We start from the raw sequence: 16906 nt of genomic DNA, 5'->3' as shown, positions 1-16906 counted from the left end.
CATTACGTTAATGAACTCAAGTGCCTTATTAAGCAACATGCAACCAGGCAGCTAAATAGACAAAGACGGCGGAAACGGTGGTGGGACGCGGATTTCAGGGCTGCCATATTGGCCAGACAGATTACCAACGGGGAACATCGAGGCGTCGCTCCGAGCAGGATGTGAGAATGAAGTTGCTTCAAGGTGAATATTATACCAAAACAACAAGTGCTATGCCAAAAAGGTAATCCAAGAAAATATAAGTCAGCTGAGTGATTCAATATACTTCAAAAACATCCTGGGCCCGTCTCTTCCGCTAGATCTAATTTCTCGGAAACGATTAGGAAGTGACTATAATAGACAAGAACACGTGCAAGCCGCCAGAGGACCTTGGCAAACACCTATCCGCGTTCCTGGCGAGGATCTTTGCCCCTAAAGTGTTGCCCACACCACGACAGAACTGGCATTTTCCAGAAAAACCGGACACCAACCAGGCGGGGTATCGGCCGGGTGACGGTTGTTCGTGCACAGGCTCACCTGTGGGGTCTACCACCAAGGGACTGGGCGGGATCCCGGTTATCGTCCACAAGTCCTTGGGAAAGGAAGCGGTGATGCAGATGGCGGACATCTTCAGAGCTATCCTCCGGGACGAAGAGCCTGTGCCCCAAGACTGGCGGCTCAGTCGCGTCGTGCCAATTCCGAAGCGAGGAGGTGGAGGTGCTATACTTCGTTTCAGCTTCGCTACGAGCGCAGCCGATGTTATGAGCCGAAGGGCCAATCAAACACCGCAAAAAGTGCAGCGTCATGGCGTGCTCTCTGCGCTTGATAAGACTATCCGGCGGAGGAGCACGCACAGAGAGACGGCGAATACCGGCTGGTCCTATCGACTGCAGAGAGAACGCCATGACGTTGTGCCTCTTTCGCAGTTTGATTGGCCCTTCGGCTCATAACATCGGCCGCGCTCGGACCGAAGCTGAAACGAAGTATAGGTACCCCGCACCTCCATCATAAAGAAAAACAGTAGCGTCGCAAGCGTCGAAGTAGGCGAAACCGCAGGTGTCAAGCGCTGGAGCGAGATTGACTCCGGCTCGCCACGCGGAGCCCCTTATGTACGCGCGTGGGCTTCTGGAACAATCGGCGTAGAAGGTTCGGCGCGTAGGACATGCTGACCTCGAACAAGCAACAGGGTTCTCGAACATACCAGAGAGTGACATTTACAGAAATAACATAAAGGTGCGTTCGCTTTCAGGAATTGAATTGTGGCCCTTTGCGTGTGAGCCAAGCACGATAACCATTCGGCCAGAGACGCACTTGCTCAGAAGATGCGCATGGAAATATCATCCATTTCATAGTTTCTAAAAACAGTTAAAAAAAAAAAAACGCCCTTCGTTCTCTCAACAATTGCATTGATCTGGCAGAGCACGACCATTTGAATGCTGCCCTCTTTGTTAAAAAGGGACCACTTACATACTTCGAAATTTTTTTTGTGTGTTTCTTTATTGCGCAATTGAGGGTGAAATCAGTCGTGCTATATTCAGCATTGACACTACATGTTGATCACAAGAATTGCGAAGATGACAGTTTTTGTCGTCTTTTCGTGGCCTTGTTCACCATAGAACGGTTCGCAGGGCCCGGCTGTTCAATATCTCTCGTAAACGTCCCCATTATCACGGCAGATGGCGTACTTCCACGCTCGCCTTTCTTAAAACTTTCTTGGAGATTGCCTTCGCAGTTCCAGAAACGTCACTCCCCATATCCCACATGGGGAAGTGATGCGTTCGAAAGCCAGAATGGAACCATACGTGTACGCGGAACAGCTGTGTGACGTTTGTGACTCTTTTTTTCAATACAGCGTACATTTTAATAAAAGTGAAGTCGAGATTTTGGTAGCCATCCCGTCGCCGTTGCCATCAAGTACCATGCCATCATCAGCTTTATTTAAAGATCTTACGTCCCGCTAATTGCAATGGTATCTTTAGCGTCCTATTCCGTCCATGCATTGAAAGTGGTTCCGAAGTGGCAACAAATGATGTCACAAAAAGCTAGTGTGGCATAGGCTGTCGTATGTCGCGATACTGGCGGTTGGTCGTAGAAATGATGGCGAAAAGCACGAGCGAACATGAGTGTCGCTGTCATCGAGTCATCACAAACCCCTGGCCGCCGTAGCTTCCATGGACTTCCAAATTAGAGAGCGACCTTCAGCAGAAAAACCGTCTGCCGCATCCATCACCACTGCTGGGACACCGCTAGGATCGCGGTCGGTGACTGCATGACGCATCTGTGACGTCATGAGGCGGAAATCAAAAGGGCCACATTTTTTGACGCGGTAAACACACCGGTCGGAGACGCGTTCCATGTCACCATAGTGCCACCACCACGTCATGTCAGTATAATGCCACCGCGGCTAATACCTTGTGACCGCGGTATTAGCCGCGGTCACACGGCTGATACATCATACGAAAGAAAGTCTGCAAACACTGTCTGAGGCATGTTTAGTCCTCCTATGATATTGGTCGTATAAAAACGTACTCCAGACACCTATGAAGCGAGCTTAGTTCAAACACGTGCGTGAGGCGTGTTCGCAGATACTTTTATCATCGTGTCTGCGCAGAAACTCTATGTCTTTCGTACGAGGTAGGGCAGCTGTCTGACTGCGGCTGTAATGTTTCAAGAACTCGCTGACGAAACTAACGAAGAGCGGTCGTCGAGATGTCAACTAAATTGAAGTTTGTTTTAATTGAAGTTTACTAGGATTCTTACGGGCAAATCCCGGTAGCTTAGGGACGTAGAAAGAAAAGGCATTTCTGCCTGACTGACGCCTCTACCCCCCCCCCCCCCCCCCCCCCCCGTAGTTCGCAGCAAGTACCCACAATTAATGAGAAAAACAACAACATTCACACAGAGCGAAAAAATAGTTGTCACATTCGTGCGTACTAAATATACACACCTAAAAAGTTAAAAAAAATGTTAAAATATGTTTAACCAAAACACATCGTCACATTTCTGTATCTTTAAAAGAAAACTATTAAGAGCCATATTCGTAGACTTTTGTACGTAGACTACTGGCCCCCAAGACGACATGTCTGGGAACACACGACTCCCCGGAACGAATCAGTCAAGGTGCCAAAAGGCTGATTTTTGTCATCTCGGCGACCGAAAACAGCTGCTGGTCGCGACGGCGGAACCAGACCATTACAAAGACCCCTCAGAAACGTATCGGCAAAGCGGGAGCCGGCGTATATGCGCGCCAAATGTTATTTCGTGCGAATCTGAACCTAATTTCGAAAACGCCCATCGGAGCGAGACCCTCCCGATTTAGACGCGGAACAAGCCGTGCTCAACTTTCCCCTTACGACGGACCTCGGAAGACGCTACGAAACCATCGGAGCCAATCTGATGCCGTGTGAGTGTCACGTGATCTTTGGGACCGGAAAAGCGACGTGCAAGGAGCGTTTACGAGTAACGTGATACGTTCACAGAGAAGCTGGCTTGGCATGCTCTCCATCGTGAGGTGAACCGGGGCATAGCACTACTCCCTCACGTTGTCGCGGAATGAGAAACGTATGAGCACGCTGGTCTTTGTGTTCTGCTGTCGTGGTGTACCGCCTGACTAAACAACATCCTTATCTAGATCAACGCGATCTGCCATCCGCCTGCCCACCCGCCAAAACACCATTCAACCCCAGGGTGTTTGTGGGTACTCTCTAAAGATAACATCGTTTTTTTTTTTGTTTTTCTTGGTTGCAGACACTATTCCATCAATAAGCTAGGAGGATAGATGGCGAAGAGCGCTTTACTGGTGTGATTATCGTACGTTCCGCTCTGGTCACGTACTCCTACATGGTATTATTAGTGCCGAATAATGCGTTCCCCATCGTGGCGTGTTATAATTATTGAATGTAAGATTGCCGCTAGTTTTTCTGATCTGCATACTGAGTAGCTAGAGGTCGACTACTCGACTTGCCTTAAAGTTAAAGTATTCGGAGAGCGAGTCGTCTGTTCCTTGCTCAGGGGTTGTGGTCACGTCAGAACGACGCCGAGTTCTGATTGGATTAAAAGTATAGTGGGTAGACCTCAATGCTAGATGCCCTGAGGCCTACCCACTATTTTTCTCAATCAACCAATAAGAGCTCGGCTTTCTGGCATCATCGCATCCTTGCGCAAGAAGCAGACGAACTTGCGCTCTGCACGAAATGGGACGAAGTCGCTGGCAAGGGTTTTTTCCAGAAATTGAAATTAGAGGGGGGGGGCTTGAGAATAGAGGAGTCGTTGCGAATTAAGGGGGTGCCTTCAGAGAAACAAGGGGGGGGGGGGGGGGGGGGGGTAGCGAAATCACTGGTCGCTGGTGAAGTTTGACTTCGGACTTGGTCTTTTAGACGTCAAAAGGGAAGGCGCATTCGAGAAATGCGTCGCTTTATTCCCGTGTGCATGCAAGCGCGAGTGGGCATTCAACCACGGGGCTGCGTGCGTTTGTGCGTTCTCAGGTTATATTCCAAGGAAAATCTTCGTCACTTTGTTTCATTCATCGCTCGTTTTCGCAGTGGGTGGTCCGCCCAAAACAATGTCGAATATTCTCATTTCGTTTCTTAGATATGGAAACCTCGCTGACGGAAAAGGCATTCACTGTATTTATCCTTTACTTTTATAAACAACAGGATGTGTCGAAAAATCAGAACCAACTAAAAAAACGACTCTACGTCCACGACCCAACAACGGAATTATATATATATTATCTCTGGTTGCCTAAGATGGACGAACTTTAGCGTCCTTCTCAAATGTTCACGTACGCGCATGAAAAAAAAAATGAAAAAAGCGAAGCATTGTGTAGTCTGAGCAGCAGATTATATCGAAGCCTAATACATAGATCTGACGCCATTTCACGCATCGCTCGTTTAAGCTCGAGAGTTGCTCAAAACTGGGGCATCTCTCCCGACATCGCCGGAGGAGGGCCTCGGGAGGGGCCCCCTCGATAAGAACTCGAGACCATTCATGGGTGAAAATTCCGTTCCGTCGCATCCGCCATCGACGGAACCGGCTCAAGTGAAGCGAGTCGATACTGACAAGGCGTTGGCTTCATGCGACAACGGTGAGTTTCCGATTACAAAGTTCGGACTGACCCTCCAGACGACAGGTTTGAAGCAGGCGACTCCCGTTTACGAGGAACTCACGAACAGTGCACTCAAAATGAAGACCCCCCGCCACCCCCCCCCCCCCTCCCCTCCCTCCCCCTTGGTGCCATCCAACTCGATAGCATTCCAAATTTCTGACGTGCTAATATTGTAAAACTTAAGAAGGAAGCCTAGGTCGGTTATAAGGGGGTTAATGCAATTCGATCATTTTCAAATCAATTAGTGTAGTACAAATATTTTTTTTTGTGTTTGTCGGTTATTGCACAATGTGTGCCTCCTTATCCTATCTTACATTAAGAAGCATTTTTGGGGATGAGTACAAACGTGTTGCACGAAAAACAATATAGGAGTATACTTTCCATAGCAAAAGAATACGCGACAACCAATGGCGTTCAAGAGTGCATAGAGTGCATACCGATTTTGTACCGCTTGACAACACACGGATGCTTATAGGTGTTTTTATACCGAATTTGTTTTTTTTTGCCCCCGACGGACGTTTATCGGTGTTTTTCGGTTTAAACTGGAATTTCTACGGTTGCATAAATAAACTAGCACAATAAACTAAGCTCCTAAATTTTATTACACTATTTCTTTCATTCTAAATCTATAAAAAAAAAATCTGCGTAGTATATAATGAGGACAAGTTTTCTCGTTTTTGTGACCGCGAGTGCTTGAGTCACGTCACAAATGCTTGTTCAAAATGTCAATGAAACAACCAGAAGGATTGCATTAGAGCCAGTGTCGTCATAAAAAGAACTATGCTTGGCAAAAAAATAAAAATAATCTCGAAACAGTCGTCTTCAATTTTTTACACGCCGATGCAAACACGTGTTATTATCACATCTTACTTCGCGGTCGCCAGATTGCTGTGACAACTCTTACGAGGAGATGTAACGAGGTGACAAGTACTCCATCTTTCCTGGCATTCTGTGGATGGCGCCTATTTCGTTCTCTCTTTCTCTCTTTGTCTTTCTCCTTTTCTCATTTTCTCGCTCGGCTCCTCAAACTTGTTTTCTTTTCGAAATTATTTTTGGACACCCATGGCGATAATTTTAGCGGTAAAGGAAACTTTCTGGATCTCGCCCTTTAAAAAAGACAGAGGAAAAAAATCGAAATCAAGAGTAAGATTGTTTTATTTTTATTGCTTCTTTTTTCAACTTTTGATCGTTTATTTTAAAAAAAATGCTATCCCTGATCGGCACCTCTAGAAATGAGCGCGGAGATAGGTCTTAATGTACCGGTATATATATATATATGGCGATAAGTATTTACGCGAAACAGTAGGAAGCCCTGGCTTCTGGATGCACGCATTGCGCGTGAGTATTTTCCCATCTATCTTGTTGTTTTTGGCTTGCATTTCGTAGAGAGAGATTTTTCTACCGAGTATTAGCGGTGCCGTATTGAGAACACGGTTCGATGATATGTACGCGAAAGGAATATCCTGAGGTTTGTAAATGTAATATAAAAAAACGACCACTGCTATAACCAATATTTTTTGTTGTTGTTGTTTTGGCGCGCAGGATTGCATGTCTCTAGATGTAGGGCATCCTAAAATACGCTAAGATGTTGAAAGTGATCCGCTGAACTAAGAAACGTGTCGAAGTACAATCCACTTTTCTTAGAGGTCGCCGGTTGGAGACGTCTGGTGAGAGACGCTCGCGTGCCACGCACACCTTGAGCGCTGGCACGTACCTCTCGATCGAAAGCCTCTTTTAATCGCTCGTGAATTCATGGACTTTTCTTGATAAAAACCTTCGGAACCATGACGTGAAAAAGGTGGATTCTACTTGGCTGGCCTTCGTGAAAGAAAATTAGAGTTAACTTCGGCCTCTACATTTTCTTCCGCTACTAACACGAACACTGAACATGGGGACCCGTAACGTTGTTGAAACCGCGAGCCTGATATGTTCCATGCATGGAGATGAAACGTCAACTCTCTAATTTGGTATCAAAATCATTTAAAAGTCGTCTTTTTTTACATTTTAGACGTTTAAAATGTAATGTAAACGGAATTTGTGATCTCTTAATACACACTTGGAAACGTGTTTCTTCAAAGGGGCGGTGCAACGATTTTTCAAGTTTAGCCAAATAATCGTGGGAGTTGGTCTTAGTCATTTCTAGATCCAAGAAGAGAAAACCATATCCGCTTCAGTGCGCTAGTTTTTATTTAAAGAAATGACAAAGATCGAAATTTCTGGTGCTCTCAACTCGTGCATCGCGACAGAGTACATCCGAGTCACGTGCGCAGTGACATCTCAAGGGGATCATATCACTTCCGTCTTTTGGTCCTCTAGGACTACTCCTGTGATTCTGAACACCGTGTCAACCGTGTTCTCGACCAACATGGCGTCATGGCGTGTTGGTCTCTGACACCACGTACCCCTGAGGGGTTCGATAGACGATGATAGAGGAGATTTTGGTTTACGAAAAGGGAGCTCCGGTTCGGGCACAACAAAATACAGCACCCGCTAGGCATCGCCCGTGATCGCGGCGGCCGATACGATCGTACATTGAGAAACACGAGAAAACGAAAGTTCAGACTCCTATCTGCCCCTAGAAAAGACCAAACTGCTAGACATTACTCGAGACGTTGCTGAAGCTCTTTCATCTATGTACAACTATTTACACAAGGTGTGCCCTTGGCACAGAACGGGACATCGGCAGACCGTTGGGTAAACCCATAGCCTCCTCTATACTCACAAAGCCTGGCAGTTTGACGACGGAGCCACAGAGTGCCCGGTCGCAGATTTGGAGCGCGAGGATATGGTAGCACAGAGCATTTTTCGGGAAACCTAGACGCCAGCGCACAGCTTTTGCAGTGGCGTGGACTTGAAACATGGTTTTCAAACCCGTCGAGAAAAGAAGCGGTAGCGCGGGAAAGCGAGGAGCACGAGCGGACATTCCATCGTTCGGGAGAAGTGTGCTTGTGCATCTCGCACAGCGGGTCGCCCATAACGTGGCTTACGCTCATCTTCGCCAGTCAGCGGGGCGATGGGCCAACGTCCTCTGAAAAAGAAGTCTCTGCATGGAGCTGCAATAGGTTCCTAGTTACACGGGAAGTGTGGGAGGCAGTAATGGTTCCGGGCTTGACTTTCGCTAATGCTGTAGTGTGCGTCCCTGGTAAATAACGAGAAGTTCTGGAGCGACGACAACGAGCAGTGGGAATCAGGCTCGAGGCTGCCACGGAAATGTGGCTAAAGAAGCCGGCCAGGGAGACCTGGGGTGATTTAGCTTGGAAGCCAGGGAAGCCACCAGCAAGATAAGCTATGATGCACTACTCCGCCACATGGATGGAAACCGATGGGCCAAAAAACTTTTTGTACACACTCACATGACTGGGACACGAAAAAGGTGGCAGAAGCGCTTCTACCAACTCAAAAAAAGTATGGCCCCCTTGCAGAACCCTAGAGGTACTGACGGGTGAGAGGTTGGAGGCTAAAGTGAGAAGCAGAGTACGTGAGAGGGAGGTTTTCCAGTAGTTTGAAGCCGCTCAAGCAAAGTGAACCCTGCTGGTCTATACAGTAAAAACAAGCAACTGATCGCGGCTGAAACCCTACTGTATGACACCAGCTTGGGCAGCCACCTTCTGTTTGAGGCGCGAGCGGGCGTTCTACGAATTCTGGTATATCGGGAGCGGTTTGACCCCAAGGCGGTTTCCACGAAGTGCCGCGCGTGCAGAGAAGTACCTGAGACAGTTGAACACCTAGTGCTCTATTGTGAGTGCCTGCTGCCAACCCCACTGGTAGATCACCGGCTTCACTCAGAAACGATGCTAGCATGCGCACTGGGTTTTAATACGACGGCTGATTCAGACAACCCCTCTTCGAATGGAGCAGGCGACCCTCCACAAGACAGGCATGACATTTCTACCATGCAGTGCGTGCGAAGGACGAAAGGGCCTCTGGAATACTGGTGGAAGAAAATTTAGAGCAGAAGCTTAGAGGTTTTATGGCTAGGAAACTAAGACTCTTCGAGCTCGCCCGGTATAAAGGTAAAAGCCGCATCATCATCATCATCATCATCTTTATCCGCCCTCTCATCCGTTGCCTACCGCTCTACTAGAGTGTACTAGAAGGATCAAGTGGGTTGGAGCTACAGGCTCCGCTCATGCTTTCAGTTGCTCCTCAAAATGTGGAAAGCGATCAGGTGGACCCAAGCCACTTCGATCGCAGCGCCACCTTCGTAGGTTGCATAACAAATATAGCCCGGCGTTCTATTGTTTCCATCACCTCGACCAGAGTGGGCCGGTCGATTTTGGCGTTGGAAGGCAACGCGTTTTTCATAAAAACCGGCTAATTCGAACCGCTTCGCTCGTAGTGCCCGAGAGGGCGCTACGAGCGAAGTGGCTTGCATTACCCGGTTTTTTCCACATGCGGAGGTACCTAAATAGCGCTCCGGTCGCCCCACTCTGTCCTTCTAGTACACTCCAGCTCTACCTTTTCAATTTTGGCGACCGCTTCTCGTGGCGATCTATTAGACTTTGTCAATATATAGGGTGGTTCAAGTCACCAGGCTCGATCTAAAATGGACCGTAAAAATCGACGCCTGCACGTAGCCATCTAAACTTTTCGTCAAAGACGTAATTCACAGGTCGGTTTTTATTTTAAAACTACAAAGCGTAGCTCTCTCTCTGTAAAAAATAGGACAAGAAACTTGCCAGGGTCTACGGCGGGCAGCAACGAAGACGACAGGGGTCCAGTAGCAGGGTGTGTTTGGCGTTCGTATTGATAGATGGCGCTACCTCCTTATCGCGACGGCTCGCGACCACCATGGTTTATTAAAATAAATATAATATTTTTGAAATGTACCTTCGGTTAAAAAATAAGTGCGAACAATAAAAACAAAAATTAGAAGTAAAAAAAAACGCGTCTGCATAACGGTGGCGCTTTTGGTGCCAACGGATTTCGCGTGCGTGTCGTCTGCTTTCTTGCGCTGGTCGGCTGCACCTTCAGGCGCTGCTCCCGACGCCATCTATCAATACGAACGCCAAACACACCCCACTACCGGACTTGGTTGTCTGGGTCGCCGCCCGCCGTAGACCCAGGCAAGTTTCTTGGCCCTATTTTTTACTAAAAGAGAACTACGCATTTTAATTTTACAAGAAAGCAAAAACGACATGTGAAATACACCTTTGACCAAAAGTTTAGATGGCTATGTGCAGGCGTCGATTTTTACGGTCATTTTAGATCGAGCCTGGTTACTTGAACCACCCTATAAACGTTTCCACTGTTTACAAAAATCACAGTCCACATGTGTTAAATCACAGTCCAGAACGCGTACGTTCGTCGCTTCGGAAAGCGAGCAAATCACGCGACATACGCACGAGCTCTGAAAATGGCACCGTCCAGAAGCCATGGTAAGCCAAACAGTTTGATCATCCTTCGTGCGTTGGCTCACGAGACTCTTCTTCTTTTTCGTCATCGTTAAAGTGCGCTTCCACGCACGCGGAAACAAAAAGCTGCCTGAGGTGCACAAAACCAAAAAAAAAAAACCAAAAAAAAAAAACACGGAAACGACGGAGTGGGTGGCTGCGCAGGGGGAGAGGGGGGGGGGTTGTTGATTTACGGCAGGTGGCGCCATGACAATTTAATACATTTTAGGGATGATACTAGACTCTTTACGCATTGCTTTATGCTCCAACGACAAGATAAAAAAAATAACCTTAAATAGAGCACAAAATTGCACAAATCGCTAACTTACAAGCAAGACCCCCAGAGTACGACACACAGCAGTTCCTGTATCCGCCACACGCGGCTGCAGATCGGCTAATAATTCTTTTTTTCCTTTTCAAATTCCGCAGTGGAATTGCTGTAGTTTTGAGGAAGGATGAATGCTTTCGTTTACTTGTGAAATGATAAGCAACATAAAAAATGCTAATGGTAAATTCTTTCAACCTTAAAATCGGTGCACTGCCCCTTTAATAAAAGGTCACACTGCTTGCATATCATACAAAAGACGCCCTGCATACAGATTTGAACGCGAGTCACTGCGAGATCCGTGCTTCGAATGCCGCATGGCAATAAGATCAAGGAGGAAACTTGGCATGCGGCATTCGAACCATGAATATTGCAGTGCCTCGTGTTTCCAGAGTGTTTTTTTGTATGATGTATGAGTAGTGTGACCCCGGCTTTAGAAATGCGCGTACGGCCATGTTACTTGGAAGTTTTCTCCTGTTCGGCATTACACAATAGTCTTATCTATACTGCATGACGTAGGTTAAAACTCTAAGGTTTGGAATCCTGCTGGGCCTGGGAAATTGTGGCCTCTACAGCGTTAGACACACTTCGATGCAGACTGACTTCGCAATAAAGAAACATCCACGCTAAACGTGGACTTTGGCTGACCAGTTACTAAAAGCACACCCAGTGCGATGACCAAACTCTGTTTGCAAATTCTGTTAAGCCGCCGACACACTGCTCGTATGCATTATACAAAGGGCAGTCTTCAGACACTGTCTGAACAGTGTTTTTTTTTTTTCTTGTATGTCTATGTCACACTGGTCATACGAAAAATTAGGGGAAGATCCACTGGTTGGTTCTTTGGGAATGCGTTAGCAGTACCCTTGGAAACGCCACACACGTTCCCCTTTGGAAAACGCTAACGCCCTTCATTTTTTTCTTGTGGCTTTCTCTTTCGCTTCCTCTATATTTTGCGACCTCTTTTTGGCCACGTTACGAGGTCAGTATTAGCGCTTCCCAAAATGGGACGCGTGTGGCGTTTCCCAACGGTCATGCTAACGGATTCCCCAAGAATCCACCAATGAATCTTCCTCTAATTTTCTTTTCATCCGTTTTCTGAACGCTGCCTGTCAGAGTACGTCGACGTCCTTGTACACGGTCATCCATCTCACTCGTGGAAAGATCCAGATCCATACCACTCGTGGAAGGAACCGCATCCATTTCCCTCGTAGAGTGAACCGTGAAGTTCTGTGTCGTGCAGGAACTGCAGGAGCGACTTGTAAAGTTGTCGTGATTCACCCACTGGGTGTGGTCGTATGAATGGCCCCCTAGTCGGGCCTCGTTGAGTATCTGCTCAAAAGTGGTCTTGTCCCGGAGCGGAGCCACAGCGGATGAAGAGCATCCGTCGCAGAGGCCGGACGGACACTTAGGTAGCAGAGTGTAGAGTGACGTAGAGTGACCGCGGCCGATGCCACGACCTGTCCTGCGATAAGAACGTGCCACGTGACCTCGGGTTCCGCTTGTCCCAAGGTCGAACCGAATAGTCACAGGCACTCAGGAAAGCCCCTTGACGTGACTGTTTTTCTCGCAAGTGACATCAAATCAGCAAATACGCCAATGCACAACGTCCGTACATCATGAGAACCTCGAACGCAAAATGGCGGCGCAGCACTGAAATAAGCGATTGAAAGCGAATCGCGGTGTGGCACTCGCTGGAGGCTCGTTGTACGTGTCCCGCGCATTCACCGACAGTGGTTATCGGTACTTGAAAGAAACGCCAAGCGTGAGTTTTATCTAGGGACTTCAGCTCAGAGCGCAGGTTTGTAGCTTTTACCGCCCGCTTGATATCTGGTAATTTTCTCTCCTATCTTATGTTTGCAAAAAAATACGCGCCGTGACGTATCTCAGCGTGAGAGCTCGGCTATTCTTCATTTCATCATCTTTCTGTATCGAAACACCATGTTGTTTATATTCGTGGCGTGAAACAAGTAGAGTCTTGATGATAGTCTCGTGACAGTCGCGGCTTTGGTCATTCCATCCAGCCCTTTAAATGTTTGGCGTCCCGCAGCTCAAAAGGTAAGAACACACAAGTTCCATTAAGTTAGCGCTCTACAGGGCGTGTACGTAACGTCATTGCTCCATGCCGGGGCGCATCCTGCTATTTCTTGACAAGAAAAACAAAATGCGACCATACAAAATATGGACTGCAAGAGGTACATGCTCAAAAACAAGCCCACCACAATGGCAGGTGGTGCAATGTGAGTGCAGGTCATAGAAACACAGCGCTTTTGTCTTCGGCATCGCTCGCACTTGAAGTCAAATATAAACTTGAGTACATGTCGTCTACGCGCACTCGTGCCGAGAGATGCAATAGCTTGGGCAATCTGCAAACACGTGAAAAAATGGGTCACTGAATTGTCCAGATACCTGAGTTGTTATTAAGCGAACTCTACAAGCCATCAGTGTCCATTCATCAGTGAGATGTGACTTTCCGGTTTTGCCCTCCGAATCGCGGAGCTCGAGGTCACGCGGTGCTGGATTGGCTGGGATAGAGTTACCTTGGGAGTTCCCGCTGCATCGGCCGCGGTCACACTACACTGTGCTAGAAGAGTCGCACTCTTCTTGAGAGTGAAATTAAGGCGCGCGGCAGCGAGACATTGCTATACTCTGTTTCATACTTAGCGTGCAACACTGTCAAAGCTACTGGCACGAGCGTGGGGCTATTGGCACGAGCGATCATTTGCACGCGTCCTCGCGCAAACAAAACCATAGCGGAAGCTACGCGCTCGCGCCACTAGCTTTGACATCGTTGCACACTAAGTATGAAACAGAGTATAGTTACCACCGCATCACTCTGTCATACACGCATCGTTTCTGACTCATTATCTAGACCAGGGCTCTCAAACACGCGGCCCGCGGCCCGCATGCGGCCCGCGACTCGATGGGACGCAGCCCGCAGGAAACCGGCTGCGAGCCCTGGTTTCCATATCTCGAGCGCTAGAAATGGCATGCGCCATTGTGTTCTCATCTCGCCGATTCATTTTCGCTCGAAAAGTTGTTCCTCTCTTTTAATGTATTCACATAGTTTCTACTTATCTGTGTTGTGTTCATTTGCCCTCTGTTTCGCTTTATGTTTTGTTTCCCAGCTTTTTGTAAGGTACAACAATTCCGCTACTAGGCTGCAAGCGCGAGCCATTCGTTGAAATGCATCCCGGTTACGGGAGCTCTCGACCAGCAGGAGGAATTGGCAAAAATAAAGCTACGAGCCCGGGATTCTCACCTTAAAAATAAATCACCATTAAAAGACAAGTATTTGTCTTGTATGAGTATGAGCGGCAAAAAGCAACTCGTTTGTTTCGCGGGCGAACCCCCCTTAAATATGCGCGCTTTATAGACTTCGGACGAGAAAGCGGCGTCATAACTGTGATTAGAAACACTTACCATCCACGTTTTACAGCATCCAATAACTGATTCAGGCTTGATGACATTCCTCATAATCGACAATGCATTCTTATTACTAGTGTAATCAATCTAGCGGTTTTTTTCCCCCCGCTATATTTAGCGATTTTCTGATCTGTTTAGAGGGATAAATTTCCGTTTTGCGGTTAGAGTGAGACTTTTGGCAGTTTTTATGTCATGCTAGCGTGTTGTTGTTGCTGTTGTTCTTGTCTTTGTTGTTGTTTTTCTAGCTGTTTTAATTTTTTTTTTCAATTTACATTTAGCAATTGTCAACAGCTTACTTTCTGTGGTAAGTCAAGGTTATGGGGTCGTTATTTTTGCATACTCTCAGCTAAACTTGTAGGGTGCTCGTTAAAAATAACTTGTTACTTGTAATCAGTTACTTTTGGAGTAATTTTGTAATCATCTGATGACTTTCGCTAGTAAGTTATCACACGAGTAATCCGATTACTTTTGGAAGTACCGAAATTTCTTGTAACCGTTATTTTTTCCCTCCCATGTGTAATGACGCCCTTTGTTCGTACATGCTTTCTACCAAAGAATCCTCGTACCAAGTCTCTGACGGGAAAATGGTGGACCAAAATTAGTGGATTAAGAAGGTAAGTGTACGCTTATAATTTGGTGATTATATTCTACAAGTGAACAGTGCGAAAGACGCTTGTTTTCTAATCGTCAGAAAACTCTGCCGTTTCGAAAATTCGAAGTCGCCGGAGAAGTAACGGTTACTTTTTTAGGGAACGGTCAAATACTTTTAGTCTCCAGTAACCGAGTAATTTAATTTAATACTTTTTTTAAGCGAGAGTACTTGTAGTTTTACTTGATTACATCTTTCTCTTTTCTTTCTTTTAGCGTCACGTGTACATTACTGTGTTCAGCAAATTTGCTGTCAGTGAGAATGATGCTGTCTGCGTCACTGAGATTTTTAAGTTGGCGAACATTGAAGCGTGTTTTGAACACATTTTGGCGTCAATCTACGTTTTCATCTTTTCAAAGTTGCCAGATGATATGAGCCCAGTAAGCTATAAATAACTGTTTAGTCAAAGAAACAAAAATGAGCCAGTGAACTAAGCATAACTATTGAGGAAAAAAAGACACACAAAAAACATAGGGATTTTAGACTTTGAGACTGGTTACTGAACGTTCAAGCGACATCAGAAGATTCAGATAAGCTCTATTTGAAAGCAGGACTTCTTGCAAAGCATGTAATTTGGTTACTCAAACTACCACAAAATATTGCAGAAAATATTAAAACTATGAAGATGCACGTAGACCACACACCTGGTTACACTTGGGAACTCTATGGTCATGTCGTTATGTGCATGGAAGCGCTTTGAGTTCAACAAAAAAGCTCTCTTCTAAGCTATTATTGTAACTGAATATGTTCTTTTTAGGCTAATTTACAGTAAATTGCGTTAAAAAGTCATTCTTACCCTGCGCGTAAAATTTCGTGTTTTTCACAATTTTCTTTGTTACTCATATAGCTTGTTTTTAATTTTTGAGTTGGCAACACTGCTTATTACGAACCTGCTTAACACATATCCCCGTAAATAATGAATAATTGCCATCTTGCCTCAAGTCCTAAACCTTCTTAACCGTTGCAACTATGGAAACTATCCGGATACAATTATCGCATTATACATCACAGGTAATTTCATAGGGGCGCTTATTACATCAGCCCTCACCAGGCTCTGAATTATTAATTTGTTGTGTAAGTGCCTCCCTTAAGTTTGTCTCACCCCCCTTACAAAAAACTGTGATGCTGTTCTGTTGAAAGGCTGTTGAAAAAAGTCATCAGAGGACATAAAATGCCCATAGCTTTTCATCTAACTCTCTCTAGCTTTTCTGGTGACTTTCTTTTGAATATTGGCCCGCTTTGTAATAAGAAAGTCAACAGACTTTCTGTAGACTCCAAAATGCTTTTTCTGTAGCTTTTCAATTGAAATGAAGATCCAAAAGAAAAAATGATTTACAGCTTAGGTATTCATTCAACAAAGTTTCGGAAGCCTAACTGGGGCTTTCCACTCTCCTCCAAATTAACTGCAGCAAAATGACGTAAAACAAACGTTATCATTTTTTTATATTTTGTTAGTATGTTACTAAATCAGTAAATGTTAGTAAATTCCCTGTGGTATTCGAAGGCACAACTAAATATATCCACAACTATAGATTAGAAACGAACACAAACACCATGAATCAGTGAACACCTGAATAACACACTCATTGGCTGATCCAGAGACTTATATAGCCTACATATTGAAAAAAAATTATTAAAAATTAAAACAGCGCAAGGACACGGACAAGAACAAGAAGGTAGACGGAAAGGCCGGTGGCCACCTTAGCACTTATTAAGGTTCCAAGTCTTTGATCGTCTCTTTGGGAGTCTGTTAAAGGGAAAACAGTGTTTCGAAGTTTGCGGACGATGATCTCTTACTAAAACGCATCGGTACACCTAATAATAATTTGGCGCAGGTGCTAAAACAACATCCACAAAAACGGCTCCTAGAAGAAATATTATCGCTTCTCTGCATAGCACGACTTAGAACGAAGCGAGTCAAGGCAGCTTCACTTTCAAATAGTTATTTTAATTTTCTTTACTAGTTTACCGTTTAATGTGGTCATTAAAGTCACTATATAACGTCAGAACTGCAGGGCGTGCCTTTC

The sequence above is a fragment of the Ixodes scapularis genome, unplaced genomic scaffold (assembly GCF_016920785.2).
Source record: "Ixodes scapularis isolate PalLabHiFi unplaced genomic scaffold, ASM1692078v2 PGA_scaffold0__279_contigs__length_252992795, whole genome shotgun sequence".
Classification (NCBI taxonomy): domain Eukaryota; kingdom Metazoa; phylum Arthropoda; class Arachnida; order Ixodida; family Ixodidae; genus Ixodes; species Ixodes scapularis.
Note: the sequence above shows the minus strand (reverse complement) of the source record.